At 34.5% G+C, this 26,263-nt stretch overlaps 1 protein-coding gene across 1 annotated transcript in view; it reads left to right on the forward strand.

The window, feature by feature from the left end:
• Positions 1-13,666: 13,666 nt before the first annotated feature.
• LOC127877881 (dimethyladenosine transferase 1, mitochondrial-like) overlaps positions 13,667-26,263 on the forward strand; it is a 48,374-nt gene continuing 35,777 nt past the window's right edge. Inside the window, exon 1 of the mRNA XM_052424197.1 lies at positions 13,667-13,771. The gene's annotated coding sequence lies outside the window, so the exon portion shown is untranslated. The remainder of the gene's footprint in view (positions 13,772-26,263) is intronic.

Below are 26,263 nucleotides of genomic sequence, written 5' to 3' on the forward strand. Positions count from 1 at the left end.
ACGTTGGTGAAATGCTTCTTTGTGCACATTTAATAAAAAAACAACAATCAAAGTGTGTACATATTGTTATTACATTTCGGAAAACTCCGCGCAGATATTAGACATTCACCGTTGTGTTTGGCACTCTCTGACACTGCGGTTCATTACATTCGCGTATGTTGAGGCACAAACGACAACTCTGCTAGGAGAATGGCAGAGTTGCAATCTCCACGCAGAGTTGTCGCGTCTTGCTCTCAAATACAATCTCTGCCATCACAAGAAAATCCTACCAAATTTGGTAGGATTTTCTTATTTTGTTTTAGTATTATATAATGAAAAGAAGTATAATTTTCTTTACATTTGGACAATAGTATATAAGTTTAGCTTGATAATAATAAAGGAATTTCCTATCTTGGAAAAAAAGTAACAACGAAAATTATTGTACCACGTGGCTTGGCTATCATCACGTAGTTGGTTAATAAGGCAGGGAATTGATCCAGCTATGCTGGTTCCAGTCAAATCTCTACGTGGAGGTTGGCAGGGTTGTAGTTCCATGCTTTCACATACAATCCCTCAACCTCCGAGCAGAGATTTGACAGGAACCAGCATGTTGCATTTGAGAGCATGGAAATACAACTCTGCGTGGAGATTGAGATCTGTATGTGATGGCATATAACGACAACACTGCCCAGAGATTGATGTTTTAGTTTATTATTTGGCACGGCTATCATCAAGTGGTAGGTTATGAGGGCACGGATTTGTTGCTCGTTCCAGTCAAATATCTGCGTTGAGGTTGCTTTAAAACTGTTAAAACAAATTCCAGACTAGTAACACACAGTAACATATGGTCTTAACCGAAAAATATTTCAGACCGAACACATATACATCCAGAATATCGTTTTAACAATATTGTCGGCGAATATCCTGATTTTAGTGATAAAGGTTGTCTATGTATGTTTCCAAATAAATGTAAATCAAGGGAAAACAAATAAATTTATTTCATTTATTTATCTTTTGTGTTAGTCGCTTATGTTTTAGTCGTTATGTTTTTCATATTTATGTGTACATTTTTTAAATTAATATTTATAAAGATCAAAAATCCATAAAATATAGTGGTACCTGAGGCGGTAGGGATCAAGAGTTACGTGTATGGGACACAAATAGTGGAGTAAATTTAAATAATCTACAAAGTTTACCATCACAATTCCAACTGTAGCATCTTTGAAAAGACACAGCACACAAAACATTTCAGATGCAAACTTAAACAACCCCTCATACCCCAAGAAATGCAATACACTAAATGGTCTAAACGAAAAAATATCTTGCCTTACATTGAACTGTCATTCTGTTATCAGAAACAAAGATGTTTTGATTGGTCAATATCTGAGAGAAGAAAAAAAATCGACTTTGCCGTATTCACAGAAACCTGGTTCTCAGATGAAAAGCAACACCAAATAAATACCTCAGACTTAAATCAAAATGGTTACACAATGAGTACTGTAAATCGTTCAAATAGAACAGGCGGCGGAGTGGCTTTAACTTGTCGGACTGGGGTTACTGTACGAAAAGTGTCAAGTAGTAATACCCGGACATTTGAACATGGTATATGGCAACTGATTCTCAAAAACATTACAATTAATGTAATTGGCGTTTACAGACCACAAACATTAGGGACTGAACATCAATTACTAACATAATTTTTCGAATTCATGTTGGAAATTGTTCCCAACTATTCAAATCTTATGATTCTTGGAGATTTCAACTTGCTTGTCAACAAAACTAACAGTGTTGTGACTGAATTTAAGAATTCTCTTGTAGCAACGGGTTTGGAACAACATGTTAATTTCAGCACAAACACAGAGGGAAATACACTCGACCAAGTAATCTCTGAGGCTACAAATGGTATTGAAATCAATTCGTGTGAACAAAGCCCTTTCTTTTCGGACCATTGTGTAGTTAAAGTCGTTACCAAAGTACAAAAAGAAAATATCAAGAGTCAAACAATAAAATTTCGAAATTTTAAAAACATAGACCAGCATTTACTAACGACCTCGATGAAATGTTAATTCTGGCAGACAAAGTATATACTTTTGTAGAGCAAATTGAAGATGAAATCTGTAGAATTCTTGATAAACACGCTCCATACATTTAGAAAAACAAAATTTGTCGTGCACCAAAACCATGATTTAATGAAAACATTCTTGAACTAAAACGCAAAACACGCAAACTGGAACGTTGATTTTCACGGAGATTCTAAAAAATTCTACAAGTTTGTATCAGATTTAACAGGAAAAAATACTGATAACCCTATGCTGGAAGGTGAAAGCGACACCGCGATAGCTGAAAATTTTGCCGATCACTTCCTGGATAAAATTAACAAAATTCGAGATTCCCTTGCAAGTTTCGAAAAATTCACACCCGATCACAAGGAAGTACCATGTTCCGGTATGTTCGAGGAGCTAACCCAAGATGAAGTGAAAAAGATCATCAATCATCTTCAAACAAAATCATGTGAACTTGATGCATTGCCAACAAGAGTACTTAAATCATTTTTTTTAAAGTTACTACCGTTCGTGACAACATTGGTTAATCTCTCTCTGAGTCAAGGAGTTTTTCCTTCAAAATTTAATCAGGCAATAGTAAGACCACTTCTTAAGAAAATTGGACTACACCTGAGTTATACCAACTATAGACCAGTGAGCAACTTATCATTTCTATCGAAAGTGATTGAAAAGGCTATTCTGTTTAGACTCAATATGCACGTAAATGAAAACAATCTCCTTCCAAAAAATCAGTCAGCCTACAGACAATTCCATTCATGTGAATCTGCTTTACTTAGACTAGTCAATGATATACTCGAAGGTATGGAGGAACAAGAGGTTACAGCACTTATCGCCATTGATTTGAGTGCTGCCTTCGATACAGTCGATCATGACTTTCTACTAGACGTGTTGCAAAATCAATACGGTGCATGTGGCACGGCACTAAAGTGGATAGACTCGTATCTTCGTCCAAGAAGCTGTTGCATAAGTGTTAATTCAGCTTTATCGGCGGCACGTTCTTTGGAGTGTAGTATCCCCCAGGGTAGTTGTCTTGGTCCATGGCTCTACCTGACGTACGCTGGAACACTGTTTGATGTCGTTCCTCCCTCCATCACAGTCTACAGTTTTGCAGACGACCACACCGCAAACAAGCGAATCAAACCTACATCTTCTTCTGTTGAAAGAACTGCCATTCAAGAACTTGAAAGTTGTGCACTCTTTATTAACAACTGGATGAACGAAAATAAACTGAAAATGAACGCATCAAAAACTGAATTCATCATGTTCGGTAGTAGACCCCAATTAAATAAATGTCAATCTAAAGAAATAGATATTGCTGATGACACCGTTAAAGCAGAAAGATGCATACGGTATTTGGGTGCATATTTAGACGAAACACTAAATTTTAAAGAACACATCAAAATTAAGTGCCGTACAGCCATGTGCAACTACCTTAAAATCAAAAACATAAGGAAATACTTAACAAAAGAAGCAACATAAATACTCGTTTTGTCTTTGGTAATATCCCATCTGGATTATTGTTATCTCATCTCTCATCTTGTATAAAACAGCTCAATGCGAAATAAACAAAATGCAACGTAACCAAAACATGTGTGCCAAATTGGTACTCGGCCGACAGAAATATGACAGTTCAAAAGATGCCTTGTATGAGCTACACTGGCTACCAGTAAAGGCTCGGATAACATTCTGAACTTCATGTATAATTGTTCTGTTGGTCTCGCGCCAAAATACCTTACAGAACTTGTAAAAGAAAAGGTACCAGCACGTAACCTTCGATCTACCGCCTTGTATGACGGATGTTATGATGTGGAACGCACAAAGAGATCAACTTTCATGGACAGGTGTTTCAGAGTTGTTGGTCCGAAACTGTTGAATGACCTACCATCAAGCATTCGGACTTCTGTCTCAATAGACATTTTTAAAAGGAATTTGAAAACACTTCTCTTCAGAGACTTTTACAACCTATTTTAATCTGAATACCTGTGATTTCAAAACAAATCGAGGCTAAGTTGTATGGGCTTATTTGTCCAACAACCATGACTCAGAGGACTAAGAAATTAAAGAATTGTGCGGTCTTCTTTGCTCGAAAAGGATATTTATCGTACAAGTGACCGGTAACCAAAAATCATTAGGGCTTCTTTGCTCAATGATTGAATGACATCATATAGCGGTCTTTTAGTGACGCATAGCCCCTCTAATTGTGTCTTATAGTCACACTGAAATTTTAACCTTCAAGTTGTGTCGTGTAGTCACACTTGGTCAGTCTATTTGTGACTTCTAATTGTTTTTAATGAAAATTCAATACTGCTCCAGCAGCTGGAGTTTCACTTCTTTATATTGCATTGCACAACAGTTTGATGTGTGCTGCGTGGATGCAGTAGCGTGTATCCCCGTACATATCTTCGATGTTGTTATATTTTCAGCCTTCAGAGGCTGGTAGCGGTATTGTGTTTTTATTATTTTTTAAGAAACCTTGTTTAAGACCTTTCATATACTTAGATTCTTATACATTCTCTGTACTTATAAAGTAAACGTGTATGTTCATCAATTGAGAGTTCTGCAGGTTATACTGAATTTTTACAGACCATTATCTGACAAGCTGCCTCTTACTCTTTTATGTATGTTGACTTGGCAATGTGTATTAATGTGATTATAAGATTGGTGGTTTCGCCAAATAAATAACCTATGGACAGATTGATTACAAAAAACCCGAAAGTTGTTCTCTCACCATTGAGAATTCCGATTACACGTAGTATTCATTTGCCGTTAAATTATAGACAATTACTTTTTTCTAAACCTACAGTCAAATTAAGTTTACTTCGAACATCTTTCATTGGAGGTACAATGCGGCTGGGTTCTAGTTCGCAGCGTAATTTAGCTCCGTGTAATCGGTATCCTACAATAAATAAGTGCAACTCCAGGAAGTGTTTATGTTGCAAGTTTTTAAATATGTCCTCTTTTATTCTTTCATCGGTTAATAACCGCAAATTTTCAGTTAATATTAAATCCGATGTCTCATGAAATTCTATGCATGTGGTTTATGTTATTACTTGAAATGTACCCTGTTGTGGTGCGCAATACGTTGGGCAGACGGGTAGATCACTTAAAACACGTTTTAGGGAACTTTTTTTTTAAATTAAAAATAACAATAAATTTTATAACTTCATTTACCAGCACTTTAATAAAACAGGTCATAGCGTAACTAATATTTCAATTCAATCTGTGGAGCAACTTATTTTTAATAATAGTACTTCAAGTCAGTGCCAATTAAAAGCAAGGTGCATGTCAGAATTTGAATGGATTAAACGTTTGCAATCAACTTACCCACTTGGATTAAATGATAATATTCTAAATGTTGGAACAATTTCTAAAAATAAATCGATTAATTCATTCTAAATGTTGGAACAATTTCTAAAAATAAATCGATTAATTCATTTTCTCTGTTTAGTAAACGTCTAAGAAATAAACGTTCACATGGCATTAGGAAAAATGGTAACTTAAGGCGTAAATTTAAACGTCTGCTTTCTTTAAATGATTGCTACACAGTATTACAAAATGGGGGTAAACATAAATTTCTAAGTGCACTTTGCTCTCTTTCTGTTTCTTCGTTGGCGCATATTGATAAGGAATGTAAACTTATTTTACTTCAATCTGACCCTCTATATGAATGTGCTTGTATTATTGAATCTTTCACTGACTACTATCTTAAACCTTTTATTGAAAATGTACTTAACAAAACTAGAAATCGTATCAAAATTGAGTTTTGTAACAAAGGTCTTGATTTAATTGACCTTCCTAAAATATTCAATGATAAAAATGTACGTCGGTTGATTCCCCCTTATTTCCGCAATACTGAATCACCACTTATTTGCTACAAATATAGTAAACCTGTAAGAAGTATCGTTTTTAATTATAATTCTATTTCCACAGATTTAAATGTAATAAGAAATTGTCCTACATTATGTGACTGTACTAGTTCTAAATATATATATGGTCCAGTTGGACATGTTATAACTGGGGACCTTAATTTCATTCAAAATAAAAACCTTAGAAATTTGCTACGCAGAGGCCCTAAGTACAGACTGCCTATTCCTGTTGATTTTGATGACTGCATTAAGAATATCGTAACTTCCTTACATGATTATTGCACTAAATGGTGCAGGAAGGAAAATGCTGAAATTACTGCACTCAATGATTGGAAAACAAAAATATTTAGTATGGCCATGAATAAAATATGTTTTTATGATACACATCCTTTGGCCCTACCACATTCACCTAAATTTAATAAACAAAATCTCTGTAAATTGCTTGAAGACTTAAAATCTAAATTCGTCTTAGTTCCTGCTGATAAGGCTGCTAATAATGTTATCATAATATGACGAGTGTTTTATGTTCAAACTATTTCACAAGAACTTTCACAAACTACATCATATTGTGAGTACAATAAGCTACCTAATGAAATTATTACCGACCATATTGCCCAATGCATAAAGTTAAATGTAATAGTCAATATTACTGACAAGAAATTGCCATCACTTTACTGGATACCTAAATTACATAAGACGCCATATAAAAGTCGTTTTATCGCTAATTCAGTGTCTTGTACCACCAAACAATTATCAGTGTATCTTACATCTGCATTGAGTGCTATTAGATATCATATAGCTAAATTTTGTAATAAAGTTTATGAAAATAGTAATATTAACCTATTTTGATCAATAAAAAACACCTTAGAAGTTATTGATAAAATTGAAAATAAAAAATATAAGGTGTCGCAGGTAAGTACTTATGATTTTTCGACACTATATACAACGCTTCCTCACGCTTTAATAAAATCCAAACTTGTTTCTTTGATTGAAAAAACTTTTGCTAGAGAGAAATGTTTGTATCTAGCTTTAAACACTAAAACAGCTTTTTTTACTAATCAGATATTAGATAATTACATCATTTGGACTGGTCTTGACTTTTGTGCAGCACTAACTTTTCTTTTGGATAACTTGTTTGTTGAATTTAATGGTAAAATATTTAAACAAATTATTGGCGTACCTATGGGTACTAATTGTGCGCCACTTATAGCTGACCTTTTTTTATATTGTTATGAAAGCGAATTTATGTTAGAATTATCTAAAACTAAGCAAGTAGATTTGATTAATTGTTTTAACCTTACTAGTAGGTACATTGATGACATACTTAATTTAGATAATCCATTATTTGAACAATATATTCACAAAATCTACCCAAAAGAACTAGTCTTAAATAGATCGTGTATATCCAATACAGACGCTGCGTATTTAGACTTACATTTAACTATTAAAAATAATTTGATCAAAACTAGTTTATACGACAAACGGGACGATTTTAACTTTGAAATTGTGAATTTTCCGTTTCTAGATGGCAACATTCCTAAAGGACCTTCCTATGGTATTTACATTTCGCAGTTGGTACGTTATGCCAGAGCATGTTCGTGTATTAAAGATTTTAATGATCGTAATCTAATACTAACTAAAAAATTGCTAAAACAAGGCTTTTTGTATCATAACTTAAGAAATAAATTTGCTAGATTTTACTCTAAGTATGGTGATTTAATTTCAAAATATAATGTTTCTTTAAAATGGCATTTAAATAATGGAATCTCCCATCCATCATTTTACGGAGATGTTTTGAAGCGTGTCCGCAAATTAAAATATGTTAAACCAAATGTTCATATTAAACTTTTCAATTTAATTAACTTGTTTTTATCAAAAGGATACGATGCTTATGTACTTAAAAACACGTGTTTGATGGTTTTCGATTCACTATATCTTTCTTCCCTTAAAATTTGGAATCATTAGTGATATTATAGGCATTTTTCACTGTTGAATAAAATTGTGTCATTGTGTCGTATGAACAAATCTGCACGAATACTACATTATAGGCATTTGTCACTGTTTAATAAAATTGTGTCATTGTGTCGTATGAACAAATCTGCATGTAAACTACATTTGGACTCAAATCGTACATCAAATCATTTCTGTCTTTAGTTGTCAAAACACCTAGATCTATATACTGTTTGATTCCAATAATGTCGCTTTAATGGAATTACCATTTGTATTCATTTGCTTCTTAATATTAAATCACGTAAACTTGTTTTATTAGTAGCACAGCCCGATTAATATTTTTATTTAGTACTGCCCTTGGAATTTGTTCACGTCATTATGTCATTATGGATTTTTGTGACGTCATACGACCGACTTTCCCAGTTGTAATCAACATGCATAGGTCATTGGGTTTATAACGTTCCATTTTATTTATATTTTCTCTCTGATAGGCGTTTCTTGTTTGATTTAATTATTTTTAATTTGTTTAGCAGTCACATAAACAACCAAGCTATGTAATATGGAATTTTTACACCCATTATTGCTGCTTCTTCCTGTATTTGCGCGATGATTATCTGAGATATTAACTCTATGATTCTACATTCTCAAATCTTTTCTATAAAGAAGGAATGTAGTTGACAATTGTTAATAGTTTTATTTGATCGTTCGTCAGTTGTAATTCTGTTACTCTTGTATCTTCAATGCAATTGAGTAATTAAATAGCAATTAAATTGAATGCGTTTTAATTCCCTTTTATTATTGTTTAATTTGAGTTACAATGCTATGACGTTAAATTTTATTTACACTTGAATGTATTATGAATATTGCTGGGCCAAGTGTGAGGTTGAGCGCTCTATAACCAGGTTTAAACCCCCAATGCTTTGCATTGACCGTTCCAAGGCGGTGACCCCAGCTTTATTCATATTTTGTGTTTATGTTGGTTTGTATTGTGCTGTATTGTGCTGTTTTGTACTGTTTGGGCAATCGGTCACTTGCCTTAAATAAAGGACCAACTAATTGTTTTTAATGAAAATTCAATACTGCTCCAGCAGCTGGAGTTTCACTTCTTTATATTGTAGTCACAATAGTTCAAATACGGTTAAAAACCAAAAAGAAGTGTCCGTAAGGGTGACAGGCGACCGGTAGCTGTGGGATCCGACAGCCAGAGTGCAGAAATATCCTTTTACGTATCCTTTCAGTTAATGAAAAACAGTATCTTTATGTTGCCAAAACTTTGCTCATAATATCATTATTATTATTATTGTCTTAACCCTTGTTATATCAATTAATTACATAATATTTTATATTTCCTGTGTTTTAATATCGTAGCCTGTATTGTTATATTTCTAAAGTTTCTTACAGCACTTTTATTTATTTCACACATTTTTAGATTATTAATCCTTTAATTAATGCTGCATAACAGTATAAATCACTCTTATTTTTATCAATTGTATGTATATTTATATGTTTTGTACAACGCCATTGAATATAATTATATAATTAGGCGTTTCATCAAATTAGCAAGTTTACAGTTTCAAGTTTCACAAATCATAACATAGAACACATAACATATTACATGCACTTTTAAACATTCATGTATGCTTGTATTTGCAGTATAAAATACATCAATCAAATATGGATTACATATAAGCATATACACGTATATTTAAACTGCACAATTGTATGCGTATGATAAAAATGATACTTAATCATATCATAATATATGTGTGATCTTATTTCATATTATGTATATAATTAGTTGTATGCTTAACTGATGACTTATGCAAAATAATTTTTAATTGTTACATGTCGACATGAAACTATAAAACATGCATTTTCTTTAATATACCAGGGTAGGAAACAACGACAATGGCAATAATTATATTATATAAGATTATGTCAGTGCACATAATGTAATAATAATTAATAATCCTGTAAAATTATCCGTTGAATTTCAAAACATCCGGGCCTGAGCGCCAGCTCGGAAATAGCATTGGTTAATTTAATAATGCATCTCAAAAAAGAGGTGGCGCCCGTTATTAACGGCCGTGAGATTCTCGTAACTGATTGGACGTTACAGTTTCGCGACTGGAAAGTTATCCGATAATTTCCCGTTTATGTATGAGCAACGATCATCGAAACCAGGTTAAGCGACAGAGACATTTTAGATGGCGTTATTGAAACGAAACGGCCGTAATTGAAATGGAACAGTACACATCACTGTGATATGTGGTTTGAATATTTCATACGCTCGTTATTTTATATCTATTCAGTGGTCGAGTGGTTTCAGCGGAAGCATTTTCACATATGCAGTTCACTTTTTTTTTAATTTCATTATTGTTTTTATACCGGAGCCGTTAAGTTCCGATGCTTAATTTTGTCTATGTAAATCATGTAATCAAAAACTTCAAAACACGCCAAACTATGTAATTAAGTCCCTTTAATTTGTTAACTTCCGACCGTGCGATCGGTTTATTTGATTTCATTTTAGTATAACTTTTTTATGAGGGTTTAATAAAAAAAAGAAGTTTGATCGGACCCACACAGTACCTGACCTGCACATTTAAAATGTATGTATACCTAATAAATTATACAGACTTATATTCAGACAAAATAGTATATTTTTGGACCATGTCAAACGTTTCTGTACCGTGTTCGTTATTTAAAAAATAAATAATCATACTTTATTCTGCGAATCATTAACTTTTTGTCAAATATTTGTTTTGTTTATTTTTTACGTTTATTATAAAAATACAATGTCTAAAAAATGTATATAAAAATTGATATTTGTTCTGCCACATGAACCAATGAACCGCATAATGCCAAATTTTGGCATACTATACCATAACGTCGTTTTGTCTTTTGTTGCATCTTATGGTAGGGTGTGTTTGCGACACTGGCACTTAACATGTTCGACAAATTTAACTTACACAAAGGACTGTGTATATTTATTTCGCCACGAAATATCTTAGCAAAAGCACAAAATAACAGCTCCCGCTAAGAAAATTCGTAGCGAGTAAAGCGAATATTAATACGAAGCAATAAAGGGTATACAAAGGCGAATAATATCTGTTACGGTACGGACTTCGCAATCTTGATCGTCACGTGATTACTTCATCTGCATAATACAGTTACAATTGACTTAATTTAAGTCACGTAATTGGAACATGATATATGTACGTTTTTACTATATTGTCTATATTTTAATTAAGACATCTTTCACTTATTTATATATTTCAAACTCCGGAAAGTACATGCATGCATTTTGAACGGTGGACAAGCAGAGCGGAAGAAAATTTTGAACGGTGGACAAGCAGAGTGAAAACAAATTGGAACAGAGAAAGTAATAGTTAAAAATGTGATATATGCAACATTATCAAACAAGTTAAATAACACTCCTGGAAAAGAAAAATGTCAAACATATCGGGTTTGTTTATGGATAGTTATTTATCAATATCACTAGCATTATATATCTTTTGTAACGTTTTACATCAATACTTAGTAAAATACAGATAATAGTAAAATTGCTTTTAAAATACGCTGTTAATAATATATTTAGTTTTACTGGTCCATTGTGAGCGAGTTGCTTATAGCACTTAAAGTACAGGGCTCGAATCTTGTATTTTATACTATTACAAATATTTGTATAACTAAATTACGAAAATATGTAAACAGAACCCTTTATCGCGAAAATATAAATATCAAAAAAGATAACGGTACCTTCAGAATGTATGATAATGAACTAGTTTCCACACATTTACATTTTGGTTCACTTAACAATACAATGCTTAGTGAAACTGACATATCACATGAATTGGCGAATGTATGAAATTTTACCGTACATCATTATACTCGAAAAAAAACACACAATACAAAGCTTTAACCTTCCATTTGTACTTCAGTCCATATAATTTTTGGACCGACGAACAACTACAACATGCTGGAATCAATTAAAGGGGCCTTTTCATGTTTTGGTTGATTTACAAAATAAAAAAAGTTGCTTCAGATTCGCAAATTTTCGTTTTAGTTATGATATATGTGAGGAAATAGTAATACTGAACATTTACCATGCTCTTAAATATCCATTATATGCATATTTTGACGATTTGAACAGCTAAAAATTATAAAGCGTTGCAACGCGAAACGATTAAATAATTTGGAAAGTTCAATTGCTGTCGTTATATTTTGGTAAACTACGAGGCTTGCTTATATAACTAAAAAATACATCCGCTTTTAGCATGAGCACGGATTGTCGAGTGGTCTAAGCGGGAGACTTTTTACTCCAGGACTCCAGGGATCAGTGGTTCGAGCCCAGTTGAGGGTTACTTTTTTCCCTTTTTTATTGTTTTCTTGTTGTTTTTTTTACTGGATATTTGTGGTCCAAGGCTTAAATTTATCAATTAAAAGCATTTAATGACAAGCTTACATGACATGTCTTACCCGCTACAAGAGGCTATGCCTGAATAGGGATCGAACCCAGGACCTCCAGGCTCTAAGAAAAACGCCATACCTAGTCGCTATATACAAGCTAGCCCAAAGAGCTCATAACATAAGTATCCCTTGCATTTCATCTTATTATATATATAATTTTCATCCACGAACTTATTTCTACCATGGCATCTGTGGGACTTTGTACAGACATGCATCCGCCAGTAAGTTATGAATTGTGTTCCCTGCGTTGGGTGAAAACGTAGCCTAGCTAGGCAAATCAACGGCCTAAATTGGGACCGAACACATGACCTCTCAGTTCCAATATAAAGAAGTGAAACTCCAAGCCAAAAGCTCTACTGAATCGGTATAAAAGCTAGCTCATATACTATAGTAATGAAGTGTTAGTGTGGGGCGTTTATATATCTCTCAAAAAGACGCCAAGATTTGGCTATACTCAAAAACGTACTCGAGAGCGTCTACATAAACCTTATGTTTTTAATGCAATCAAGCAAATACAAATGTTTAAATTGAACTACCGGTATACTGTACTTCCTCCATAATTGTCCACAAAAATCACTCAGTCATGACATCTTTCTGACGTCGTACAGACATGCGTTAAAAAATCCACATTTCAATTGGAATTTAACTAAGTACACCAAGGTTCTAATGCAAATTTTATACTGCGTCCTTTTTTGTTAATATACTGTTTCATAGGGACAATTTGTCATGTTTCTTCGAAGATCTGCTATTGAATCCTATTTTATCGTTTTGGGTGTGTGGACGCCAAAATAAACCCCCTCTTGTATGCTGTAGCTGGTTGTTGTGGATACATGGCATCTTCTTGGGTTGCATGGCTCGAGTCGGTATGTTTTTTAACTGCTAGTGCTAGTCGAGATCTGCGTGCGGTGCTTTTGTGTTTTCTGTGGTTTTCATAATGTTAAAGAATACTGATAGGCAGTCGTTGATGAAATGCTTCTCTGTGCACATTTAATGTAAAAAAACACACACAACAACAATCAAAGTGTGTACATATTGTAATTACATTTCGCAAAACTCCGCGCAGATATTAGACATGCACCGTTGCGTTTGGAAATGTCAATATCCCGATTTGACTTGCGGCCGATATAATGCTCGATTAGATTACCCTTACTTATTTTATTATTTTTATTTGCTTCCTTTTTTATTTATCGAAATTATTGTGTTAATATCATATGATACAGAAATCTAAATAAAGTAATAGTGAAATTCAATACATTAAACCGGTAAAATTTTTAACTATTTAAATTAAATACTTGACAATCAAGAGTGTTGCCTGGCCTCATTCTATACATAGATGGTGACGTCACTACGTCAGTAAGACCGGTGTGAACACAATGGCCCGGCCTTACATTTTACGCATGTGCTGCAGGTCTGGCGATAGACAAGTGATGCGATGATTGATTGGTAATATCGAATTCAACGCATTTAATGCATGCCCCCCCCCTCTTTGCACAGGGACATCTATTAAAAATTCTCTACATACTACACATATATATATGCAAGGGATACAACTGTAAAATTTCCAGCACAACACCATGATCTGAACAAAAGCAAAATAATTGCTTCCATTGGAATGGAAGTTCCCACAGGCAGCAGTATCATAAATTTGCCCCCCCCCCCTCCCCCGAGTTTAACCCAGGGGTTCCAGATTGTTTAATGTATACCTATTGTGTATGGTTTGACTTTTCAACAACGAATATACACAGTTTGAAAAAATAACCCTCGTATAGGTATTATATATACACAAGCAAAGACCTATAGATAACACAGATTGGAAACTCTCCTCTTCGCGATAGGGATATGCGATAATATCTAACGGCCGACGCGGGTCGTGGACATTGATTTTGGAGATGCCGGTGTACCTGTAGATTCTTCCCTGTTCCAGCTACTGTCGGCCATTTTGTTATAAAGCAATCAATTATTCTTCGTAATTAGTCGTTAATATTTGTTGTCGTAGGGTATTCTGAGCATGATCTGGTAGTAAATATTATATTGATATTGTTATTAACAATCTTAATGTGTTAATTAGTGTTTTTAGCGCTCGGTTGTCAGTTTGCAGAGCAATGAATGTCTGAAAGCGCAACGTTACAAACTTCGCGTAGTGAGCAAAGTCGGTTGCCGAAAAAAGACATATTGAATATTTTTTGTGTGAATAAAAATAAGTATTTATTTTCTGTGTTGATAATTCTTTAGGTTTTGGTAGTTGTTATTCTAATTAATTATTAATTTATCGGAATTTGAAAGAGAACACTGGATTCGTTCATTTTCGATAATTTTTTAAAAATTGAAAGGCCCGAAGCATTTTTTTTAAAACATCTTCATTAAGCATCACATATTGATAACATAAGATTTTTATGCTAGGTGAGATGTTAATCTATGTATGATTTATAAAAAGTAGACAAAAATGAGGTATTTTAAAGGATTTTGCCTTTGTACAATTTGTACTTTTTTATACTGTTATTCCATTCAATCATTTTTCACACCTGTCGCCAAAGTGGTGTGTTTCTTTTTGACAAACTTTTCTAGTTCTCATCCCATATCGTTGAAGTAAGATTTTTATGCTAGGCAAGATGTTAATCTAAGTATAGATTTAAACAAACCAGAAGAAAATAATCAATTTAAAGTATTTGGCCTTATACAATGTTGGTTCAATTTTAAGCTCTTTTCTTCTGTTGTACAAGATTGCTGTCAAACGTGTTTTTGTTCTTTTTGATAAATTTTTTCATTTTTCATCCCAAATAGATTAAGTCTGATTTTTTATGCTTGGTGATATGTTAATCTAGGTATGGATAAACTAAACTGGAGGAAAATGTTCATTTTAAAGGATTTTGGCCTTGTACAAAGATGGTACAATTTTAAGCTCTTTTACCCTATTATACACACATGTCGTAAAAGGTGCTTTGGTTCATTGTGAAAAACTTCGTCATTATTCACCTCAAATCGAAGAAAAAAGATTTTTATTCTGGGTAATATGTTTATCTTGGTATGAATAAAAAACAAGATGAAAGTACAATGTATGGGTTTAAATTCTCATTTAATATCTTTTATTAGTATTACCAGTTTTCCTGTCAATGTTACACATGCAAGTTAATATACAAACATATTTTAACAGATAGCTGTGAGATTACTATTAAAACACAAACAAAAGCTGTGAGATGACTATAATTTGCCGTCCACGGCCACTGATCACACAATTAAAATCAATCAACAAAGCATACTGATAATTGAAGTTAGGATCCCTTCTTTTAATTAATTCTCAAGAATAAAGAAAAAACACACAAAGCATCTTCTTCAGTTCGCTAATTGATCCTACGATTAACACGCGCGTGAAATGTTGTTGTTTTTTTCTTTTCGCGAAATCCTAGCCCACGATACTGAAAGCTTAATTTAATTACCAAAAGAAAAAAAAACTGGATTACAAACAAAACTTTAATAACCTATAACTCATGAATAAGATCTAAATAAAAAGAGAATTAAACAATTGAAAAAATCTACACAATCAATATTGAAATAAGTCTAACTGAAGCCGTTTTTGGATCGAACGATCATAGCATTTATTATACTGTAATGTTGTTTTATTACAGGGCTTGCACTAAGCGGCGTACGGCCGTATATTACGCCCGATAATTGTTTCCATACGCCGATAAAAAAAAGCCATGACGTCCACTGTACTTCCTTAAAATTGGTCATACGCCGAAAATAGCAACCCGTGACGTAAGCTGTCGATTAAAATAACACTTCAATCAACACTGCTTTCTGCCGACTCAATGTGTTTTGCACACGTCTCGATCAGTCTAAACTCCGCCTCCTTATATTTGCTACCGCCCGCAGGTGATTAGCAAGTTTATTGTTTATCTAACGGTTACACAATTTACCCCCCGCGCGGATCGCAAATTGACCGTGACAAAGCAGTCGCTTAAAATTGGTTGCTTTAACAACACACTCGTGTCTCTTCGCGTGCCATATGTTGTCTAATGATTAGGAGATGATTGCTGGTTTTGGGCAGACGGTACGGTAAAAGAAAGACAAAATTGATCAAAGTTTAATTAATTACGTAGATTCACTACCGTATTAGGTCCCGCGAGTTTTCACAGTTTGTTAATCCACCGATAATTACGAGTAATAACCATCTTATATAAACTGGAATCACAGTTCATTTTCTATACTAACAAGTCATTTTACTAGTAAGAAACATTCAGAAAACACATTTCCTTGATTAGATATAAATTATCCGAGTAGAATTAAATTGCTACGTCATGATTTTCGACATTGCAAATGGCTGACCTGTTGTAACATTCAACCCGCGTTCAGTTCAAAGCTGGCAATTCAAATTACAAGTAATGTTGGTTCAATAATGGAGAAAACATTAAATGGATTTACAAAATGTAACAAATAATAATAAATAATGATAAGGTTTGTTAAACCAGATAACAACAAGGAAAGTTTGGATTATTGAAGTTTAACTGGTAAGGCATTTATTAAGTGTACATATTTCGGACATATATAGTATTCGGATAAACAGTAATTGATATACTAGATGCTCCATCATGACCATTCATTAAGATTGTGTTTTGTTGCAAATGCAGTCATAGGAATGAGGATAATAAAATGACAATAAATATGTGATGAAAATGTGCAACCGCACATATCTCAAATTACTTAAATGTGTTGAATGACTTAAATGTGTTATGATTACATAGATTTTAATGAGAATTTATTGTTTTTACAAATGAACATAGTAAAATGATAGAAATAATCAAAGTTTTGAAATTAACATGTTTTGTTTTTTAAGTCGATATTGTTTGCACAAACTTATACCCTGATTTTCCAAACTTCTCCCTATTTTTAAAGCCTAGGGTAGTCTCCGCCTTGTTGTAAGATATACATGTATCTAGTTACTTTCACAGATGTACAGTGACCCAAAATGGATGGGAAGAGTTTGTGATCATTTACGCAGTTGACATTCCGTTAACATCAACATTAAAGTTGTTTGGACTTCCAACATTTTTGAGTGGGACTTCCATAATTAAAGGGCAGGAAGTCAGGACTTCCAAAATTTATTTCTTAGTGCAAGCCCTGAGTTTTAATCAGAGACCTAGATCTATGTGTCCACATATATCTATCCGTATTGAAATAATAATATTTTATAAGATTTTAACTGTTTGAAATACCAAATTATACAAGAATATTTTATCAGCAAAAGCCTTTCAAATAAACTATTCAACAGCATTCTCGCCACGATTTGGAAGTTCTTAGCGCTATTTCTTCAACGATCGCGGCATTGTAAATTCTTATTGTAGGTAAATAAAATCGAGATTTAATATAAAAAAACATAATTACCCATGTTTCTATGAAACTTTATTTTATAGAAATCGGATCATTATTGACCAAGTTACAGCCGCCTTTCATATGGCCGTAACATTTTCGCATAACTTTGCTCGATAATCGTAGCCGTTACTAGTGACGCGTAGCTATCTTATCGCAATCGTGATACACCGGCTATCTCCGGACTCCTCCGATTGATTCATGGAATAAATCGTCTGCTGATCCTCAGTGTGCTTATCGGTTTCTTGACCACGTGACCCCGCCGAGAGATAGCCCGATAAGGCGCGAAGTTTCCAATCTGTGTTATCTATAGGTCTTTGACACAAGGTATGAAACGCACTATATGCCTATTGCTGAAAGATTGTGGAACACTGGACGTGACCTTTTTCATCGAAAACACACATGTTCCCATGCAGTTGCCGACAAAATCCAACTGGATTCGTTAAACGACAGTAAAAGCAATGTGATTACACAACTAACCGATCTCCTGCGCGGCTAATAACTATAACTAATAAATATTCAATTAAATTCGACTTTCTCGCTACACGTCTGTGTTTTGCTGTCATATTTTGTCGATCGAATACTCGGTTCTTAAACGCCATATCATTGGCCAACACAATGAGAACAACCAACCAGATGACGCGTTATAAAATTAAAATGGTGTACATGTGTAGATGAAACACCGAGTGACATATAGGGGGGGGGGCAAGTTTATGATACTGCTGCCTGTGGAAGTTCCAACAGCAATATTTGCACCAAATAAACAATATCCTACCAACCCAAATTCAACGACACCTAAATTCGACGATGTTCTATTTGTATTGATTAAATGGATGATTATTGTCTTGGAATCATTTCAAAGTAATACAGCTGAGTAAAATTATTATTTTGTGCTAGTATTAAACATTTCATTATTTCTTTCATTATTTGCTAAATATTGCTTCATGTAACCGTTACATTGTCGAATTTGGGTCACACTGGGATATAACAATAGCCAAGACATTTATCCTTCAGAATAAAACTTCGAATTTGGGTCACACTGGGATATAACAATAGCCAAGACATTTATCCTTCAGAATAAAACTATCTTTATAGCAGTCAATGCGTAAATAGTTTTCTTTGAAACGGAAATTTCATGAAAAAATGTAAAATTTTCGAACTCTGACAAAAGTGTTCACAACGACTTTGACATATTTTGTTCCATAATTTAATAATACTGAGCAGTTCAGCAAATTTTACCTTGTTTTATAATCCAAATATAATTTATGAATCAAAGTAGACAACTTTAATGATGGCCTGTAACTGCATATGTGTAAAAACACCGTAAATCTTAAATTGTTTACTTTATCTACAATCTTCAAGCATGTGTACATGCAAGTTGTTAAGTAATGTAACACGCAATGTGATTGGTTAGCTGTTTCTTGCAGTGGAGAATTAACCAATCAAATCGCATGTTTTAAATACATGAAGTGTAATATCTAGAAAGTACAGGTTTTTTTTCCACTTTTTGGGAAGATAGCCCATGGCTTTGGAATTGGGAATTGTATCGGCATTTTCATGAAATTGGGAAAATAAATTCATTAGCCTTTTTTTCCACATGAAAAGTCCACTGATTAGGGAAATACTAAATTTGATATAACTCTTTATAATCATTCAAATTAAAAGAACAAAATCATATAATACTTTTTTAGATGTAATTGAATTGAAATTGAGATAAAATACACAAGACTTCTTAATAAAAAAATAAAAAATAAAAAAAACTTTTTTTTTTTTTTTAGGAAATTGGGAATTTTTTGCCACATTTTGGGAAAAAAGTATACTTTTTGGGATTGGGAACATAGCCGAATTTCGGCTATAAAATCGGGCCAAAAAAACCCTGGTATATCAACGTAGCACTTAGCGTTCGCAGAGTTCAATAAATTTATGATGATGTATAATGTACATGCATTTCTCCGGGTTTTCACGCCAAAAACAAAAAACCCTCAACATTTGATTATTTAGTGTGTACTGACCAGCAGGTGATAGTGTTTGTTCAAGTGTCTAATTGGCACTCTTTGTACGTGTTCAAACTGTGAAAAGATGTGACAATCACAGAAACAACAGGATGGCGATGCCAATTAAGTGCGATAATGGATCAAAGGGCATTGACAAAAAATAACAGTTTGGATATATTTTTCGGCGTTTACTCAGATGGTCTCTCACAACAAAAAAACTATACAAGTCAAAGTATTACGTTTTTTACATGAAGGCGTATGACGCAATAAAACGTTTTTTGTAAGATCGTATTGTATCAATCTAAATTTAAATACGCTCGTCCAATGAAAGCTGTGTCCCACATTATGCGCTGTACTCTTTACACTTCTGAAAAATGGCGTAGCCATATAGTTGTTTTAATGAAATTCTCAAACATATTTACCGACATAAATGTTCAAGATTATTTTTTTGATTATCGGATATTTGTGAACATTAGAAGCGTTATGTACATGTATAAAGTTATCGATACGATTCGGTTTCTATGCATGAATTGGCGAGTCATCGTTGTCACTGCGATCACGGAGAATTGCGGCGAATCGCAGCGAATCACCACAACATTGAGGGGATTTAGCGCAAAGATTATCTTGCTCTCGCGCGACGTCGGAGTGACGAGTCACGTGAAATCGCGGTGATTTTCCACCGAAAAAGCAAAATGCCCGCCTTGACTAAGCAAATTAGGCAAAAATCACGGGTCGCGTAGTGTACATGTAATAAATAGAAACTTGAAAAGTAGTTAGTATACAGTAATAGAGTCGGGTTGAAACGGATGCATTGGGGAATTGTTCGAGTCGGGATTTTACTATCTGTGCGGGAAAGTTTTAAAACAATTAAACAATATAAAAAAATGTATTTATTTTTAAATGACTGGGGGATTTTCTTGAAGAGTCATAGCGCACCAAATGACGTCTTTTGACACTGTTTTTCTTTGAGTTATAACGCACCACAGAACATGAATTGACACGTTTAATTTAAAAAAAAATCATATGACATCTTAAACAGATAACTTTTGACATCTTTAACAATTTGGACTGACTAGAGTTATAATAACCACACCTATCAGCCCCGGGGCGCCTGACAAAAATATCCTGTGGAAAGCACTGCAATATGCACTACCCGGAGTGTTTTTTTTAAACCAATTTCCCCATTTCTCTCCGCGAGAGTCTCTTTCATGGAACAATTCCCATCGCCACTTGTTGTTCACATCACTTTCAAGTTCTTTTGTGTTGTACCACGGAGGCAAAAACATGATTTTATCGTGTTCTTTTGGTGTTATTAGTGAATTGAAGTTATTTTGACTTCTCCGCCATATTTTTTTGAGAGATAAAACCGTTTCTTAACGTCGATTTCCATTGGTCGACCGATTTTCGTGAATCGATCAATACGCTTATTTGGAAACTGAGTCAGATTCCCGATTTACTTCGAGTTATTATGTGCGGTAAACCATTTCAGAGACAAAGAAACCGTAAATTATCGGTAGATTTCGCAAGAATATTCTAATGAGGTGACATCATGCTGCCTTCTGCACGCGCGGAGGGTCTTTTGGCTTGTATCCGTACCAGATTCCTTTTGCGGGAGGTATGTTATTTCGGCTCTTAGCCGTAACTGTTTTGATGATAAACTCAGGTCCGATCAAAATCAAAGGCAAAGAAATAAATTCATTAGCCTTTTTTTCCACATGAAAAGTCCACTGATTAGGGAAATACTAAATTTGATATAACTCTTTATAATCATTCAAATTAAAAGAACAAAATCATATAATACTTTTTTAGATGTAATTGAATTGAAATTGAGATAAAATACACATAAGACTTCTTAAAAAAAAAAAAAAAAAAAAAATTATTTTTTTTTTTTTTTAGGAAATTGGGAATTTTTTGCCACATTTTGGGAAAAAAGTATACTTTTTATACGCCCGTATAAAATACGGGACGTATTATGTGAAACCCCTTGGCGGGCGGCGGGCGGGCGGCGGGCGGCGGGCGGAAGGCATCACTTTGTCCGGACTCTAATTCAAATTGTATTCATCCGATCTTCACCAAACTTGGTCAGCAGTTGCATCTAGTTGATATCTAGGCCAAGTTCGAATATGGGTCATGCCGGGTCAAAAACTAGGTCATAGGGTCAATAAGTGCATTTTCAAAGGGGCCACTTTGTCCGGACTCTATTTCAAATTGTATTCATCCGATCTTCACCAAACTTGGTCAGCAGTTGCATCTAGTTGATATCTAGGCCAAGTTCGAATATGGGTCATGCCGGGTCAAAAACTAGGTCATAGGGTCAATAAGTTCATTTTCAAAGGGGCCACTTTGTCCGGACTCTATTTCAAATTGTATTCATCCGATCTTCACCAAACTTGGTCAGCAGTTGCATCTAGTTGATATCTAGGCCAAGTTCGAATATGGGTCATGCCGGGTCAAAAACTAGGTCATAGGGTCAATAAGTGCATTTTCAAAGGGGCCACTTTGTCCGGACTCTATTTCAAATTGTATTCATCCGATCTTCACCAAACTTGGTCAGCAGTTGCATCTAGTTGATATCTAGGCCAAGTTCGAATATGGGTCATGCCGGGTCAAAAACTAGGTCATAGGGTCAATAAGTGCATTTTCAAAGGGGCCACTTTGTCCGGACTCTATTTCAAATTGTATTCATCCGATCTTCACCAAACTTGGTCAGCAGTTGCATCTAGTTGATATATAGGCCAAGTTCGAATATGGGTCATGCCGGGTCAAAAACTAGGTCATAGGGTCAATTAGTGCATTTTCAACGGCGCCACTTTGTCCGGACTCTAATTCAAATTGTATTCATCCGATCTTCACCAAATTTGGTCAGAAGTTGTGTCTAGATGATATGTAGGTCAAGTTCAAATATGGGTCATGCCGGGTCAAAAACTAGGTCACGAGGTTACTTAGTGCATTTCAAGCATTTAGCATGGTGTCCGCTCTCTAATTGAAGTAGTTTTCATCTGATCTTCACCTAATTTGGTCAGAAGTTGTGTCTAGATGATATGTAGGTCAAGTTTGAACATGGGTCATGCCGGGTCAAAAACGAGGTCACATAGTGCATTTCAAGCATTAAGCATGTTGTCCGCTCTTTAATTGAAGTAGTTTTCATCTGATCTTCACCAAATTTAGTCAGATGTTACATCTAAGTGATATCTAGGTCAAGTTCAAATATGGGTCATGCCGGGTCAATAACTAGGTCTTGAGGACACTTTCAAGCATTGAGCATGGTGTCCAAAACCCTCGAACGGGCGTATCTTGTGACAGTTTGGCACTCTTGTTGGGATTGGGAACATAGCCGAATTTCGGCTATAAAATCGGGCCAAAAAAACCCCTGAAGTAGACTATTGTTATTGTGACATAGAAGTGTTTTTATACGAATCTCGAGCAAAATATCACAATTAATTTTAATTATGTTATATTAAACTATAAACAGAAACAAGCAAATGAATATGTACGTTCAAAAGGGGTTAGTTTTAAAGGAATGTGGAAATTACAACCAGAATTATCAGTTTTCAGTTGTGCACACTTGTGTCGCAGTTAGGATTTTTGAGCTTTTTTGCATGAAATTTAGGTATGGTTTTAATTTAATGAATGATCGTAGTTTATTGCCAAGTTTATTATTGTGTGAAAGATAAATGTCTCTGATGTTGGTATACCGTTTATTTTGTGTAATTAATGCTTTTGGAAGAGATTTTTTTGCTTTTGTTCAGACCATGGTGTTGTGCAGGAAATTTGACAGTTGTATCCCTTGGATACTGTTATATAGTATGTAGGTTTTTTCTTAAAGATCCCTGTGCCTATGTGAACCCATCCTGTGAATGATTGATGCTTGCAGGCCAATGTTATATGATGACATTGAAATTAAAATACATGGCCATGGGATAGTCCATATAAACGGACTCCCAGAACCTTTGATAGTTTTTGCTATGGCGGCTCTGGGAGTCCATATGCACTCCTTCATACACATGGGTGCAGTTCAGCGCACGGAATCTGTGCGCTTCATTAAACAGAGTTACAGACGTTGTCCAAGACAAATTGAGGAAAATAATGAATAAACTTCATAACCATGTTAAATTTACTTGAATGGAAACCTATGGATGTTATCCTTTGCATGCATCCGATAAAACACGACACACTTTTCTCGCTGACATTGTTATGTTTAAATTTGAAACAGTGTATTCTGTATCAAATACCACGTTGTAATCGACTTTTTGGCTCCAACACATAACGCGACGTACAAAATATTGGTGTAATGCGACCTGACCTATATTGGGTCAATTTTCCAATATGGCGAATACAGCGTACAAAATAAAACCTTAGTCAATACAAATCAATTATTTCTTGCTTTACCATTGGATGAGTTTGTGGTTTAGATAGGTAAATTTTAATAAGCTCTTGCAGTTTCAGTGTTCATTAACCTTTGAATTGTTGATAACATTTTGCACCCATGGACAAGAGAGAGCGCATTGCAACTCTCAGCCTAAGCTGAGAGTTGAATTATCGCAACTAGGCCATGGGATAACCCTAACAGATAAACCGAAACTGGCTAAACTAAATTTTGCACACTGGACAAAACAATACACACGAAAGCGCAGTTAGACATACAAAAATTGCACTTGATTATTTTGTTATGATCATAAATGAGGCTGCAACAAAGTTTTATTTTGTGTTTCTAAGATAATGAAAACTCATCTATTTTTATGCCCCGAAGGCGAAGGAGGACATAGTGATTGGACCGTCTGTCTGTCTTTCCATCACGCTTTGCATTTAGGTTTCTGCATTTAGGTTTCGAAAAATTCTCACAACTTCTATGTCCCTTCAGGTAGCAACTTGAAATTTGGCATGCATGTGTATCTCATGGAGTGTATTCACCAAAGAACCCGACGAAAACGTACCGAAACTAAAGCAAAGACAACCTAATAAGGAGTGGAAAGAATTTGATATAAATGAACGTAAAATAGCTAAATTACTCCAATCTTTGAATCCAGACAAATGTCCAGGAATAGATGGTATGCATCCATTATTCTTAAAAGAACTAAGTAACCAACTAGCAAAACCACTAAACATAATATTCAATAAATCAAAACATGAAAGAAGAGTACCAAACGACTGGAAAATAGCAAGGATAAGTGCAATCTATAAGAAAGGAAACAAAACACTTGCAAGTAATTACAAACCAGTTAGCCTGACATCAGTAATCTGTAAGGTAATGGAAAAACTAGTAACTGAACATAAATAATCACTTCAATAACAACAAATTCTTCACCAAAAAACAATATGGTTTTATAGCAGGAGGATCAACATAATTACAACTACTAAGAGTACTAGAGGAGTGGACAGAAGCTATAGATAACGGGAAAGGCGTTGACTGTGTCTACATGGGTTACCAGAAAGCCTTTGACACAGTCCCCCACAAAAGACTCATAAACAAATTAAAGGCATACAACATAGGAAATAACATGATAGACTGGATCGAGAACTACCTTGGTGGAAGGAAACAACAGGTTACAGTCAACAACGAATGCTCAAACTGGCAAGATGTAACCTCCGGCATACCTCAAGCGTCAGTCTTAGGACCAGTACTATTTGTCATGTATATTAACGACCTGCCAGATACTGTCCAATCCTCAATTTACCTTTTTGCAGATGACACGAAAATATTCCAACTAATTAACGACAATAAAGACAGAGAAATCCTGCAAAGAGATCTAGATCAATTAAAAAAATGGAGTGATACATGGCTGCTAAAATTCCACCCTGACAAATGCAAATACCTCCACGTTGGAAAAAATGAACCAGACACTAACTTTCAATACAAGCTTATGGGGAAAGCTTTAGAAAGAATTAATGAGGAGAAAGACAAAGGGGTTATAATAAACAACAAGCTTTCTTTCGAAAATCATATAAGTGAAAAAGTTAAAAAAGCAAACTCCATGTCGGCAATAATTCGAAGGACATTCCAAAACCTTGATGAAAAAACATTTCTACCACTATATAAAGCACTTGTAAGATCACACCTGGACTACGCCAGCTCTGTCTGGTTCCCTCATCTTGAAAAACACAATGACTTAATTGAAGGTGTACAAATATGCGCCACAAAGCAACTTCCAGGCTTTAACAACTTGAATTATGAAGAAAGACTAAAAAACTTAAACTCCCAACGCTCAATTATAGAAGACATCGTGGAGATATGATTGAAATCTACAAAATCTCAAGTGGTAAATATGACCAAGAAGCTGCAGACATCATTAAGTGGAGGAAAGACCATTCTACATGTAAAACATCTAGAGGAAATACACACAAAATCTTTGTACAAACCCCAAACTTCAAATCGCAAAAAACACTGCTTTACACTGTGAGCAGCAAAAATCTGGAATAGTCTCCCAGACCACGTAGCAAGTGCTTAAACTATAAATTAATTTAAAAATAGACTTGACAATCATCGGTGTGTTTTTTAATGAAATATTAGGCGTTATTCGGCCCCATTCCCCCATCTCTAGAGTATATATTTTTCCCCCAATTATTTGAAAAATTCCCC

This window comes from Dreissena polymorpha, chromosome 4 (assembly GCF_020536995.1).
Source record: "Dreissena polymorpha isolate Duluth1 chromosome 4, UMN_Dpol_1.0, whole genome shotgun sequence".
In the NCBI taxonomy this organism is placed as follows: domain Eukaryota; kingdom Metazoa; phylum Mollusca; class Bivalvia; order Myida; family Dreissenidae; genus Dreissena; species Dreissena polymorpha.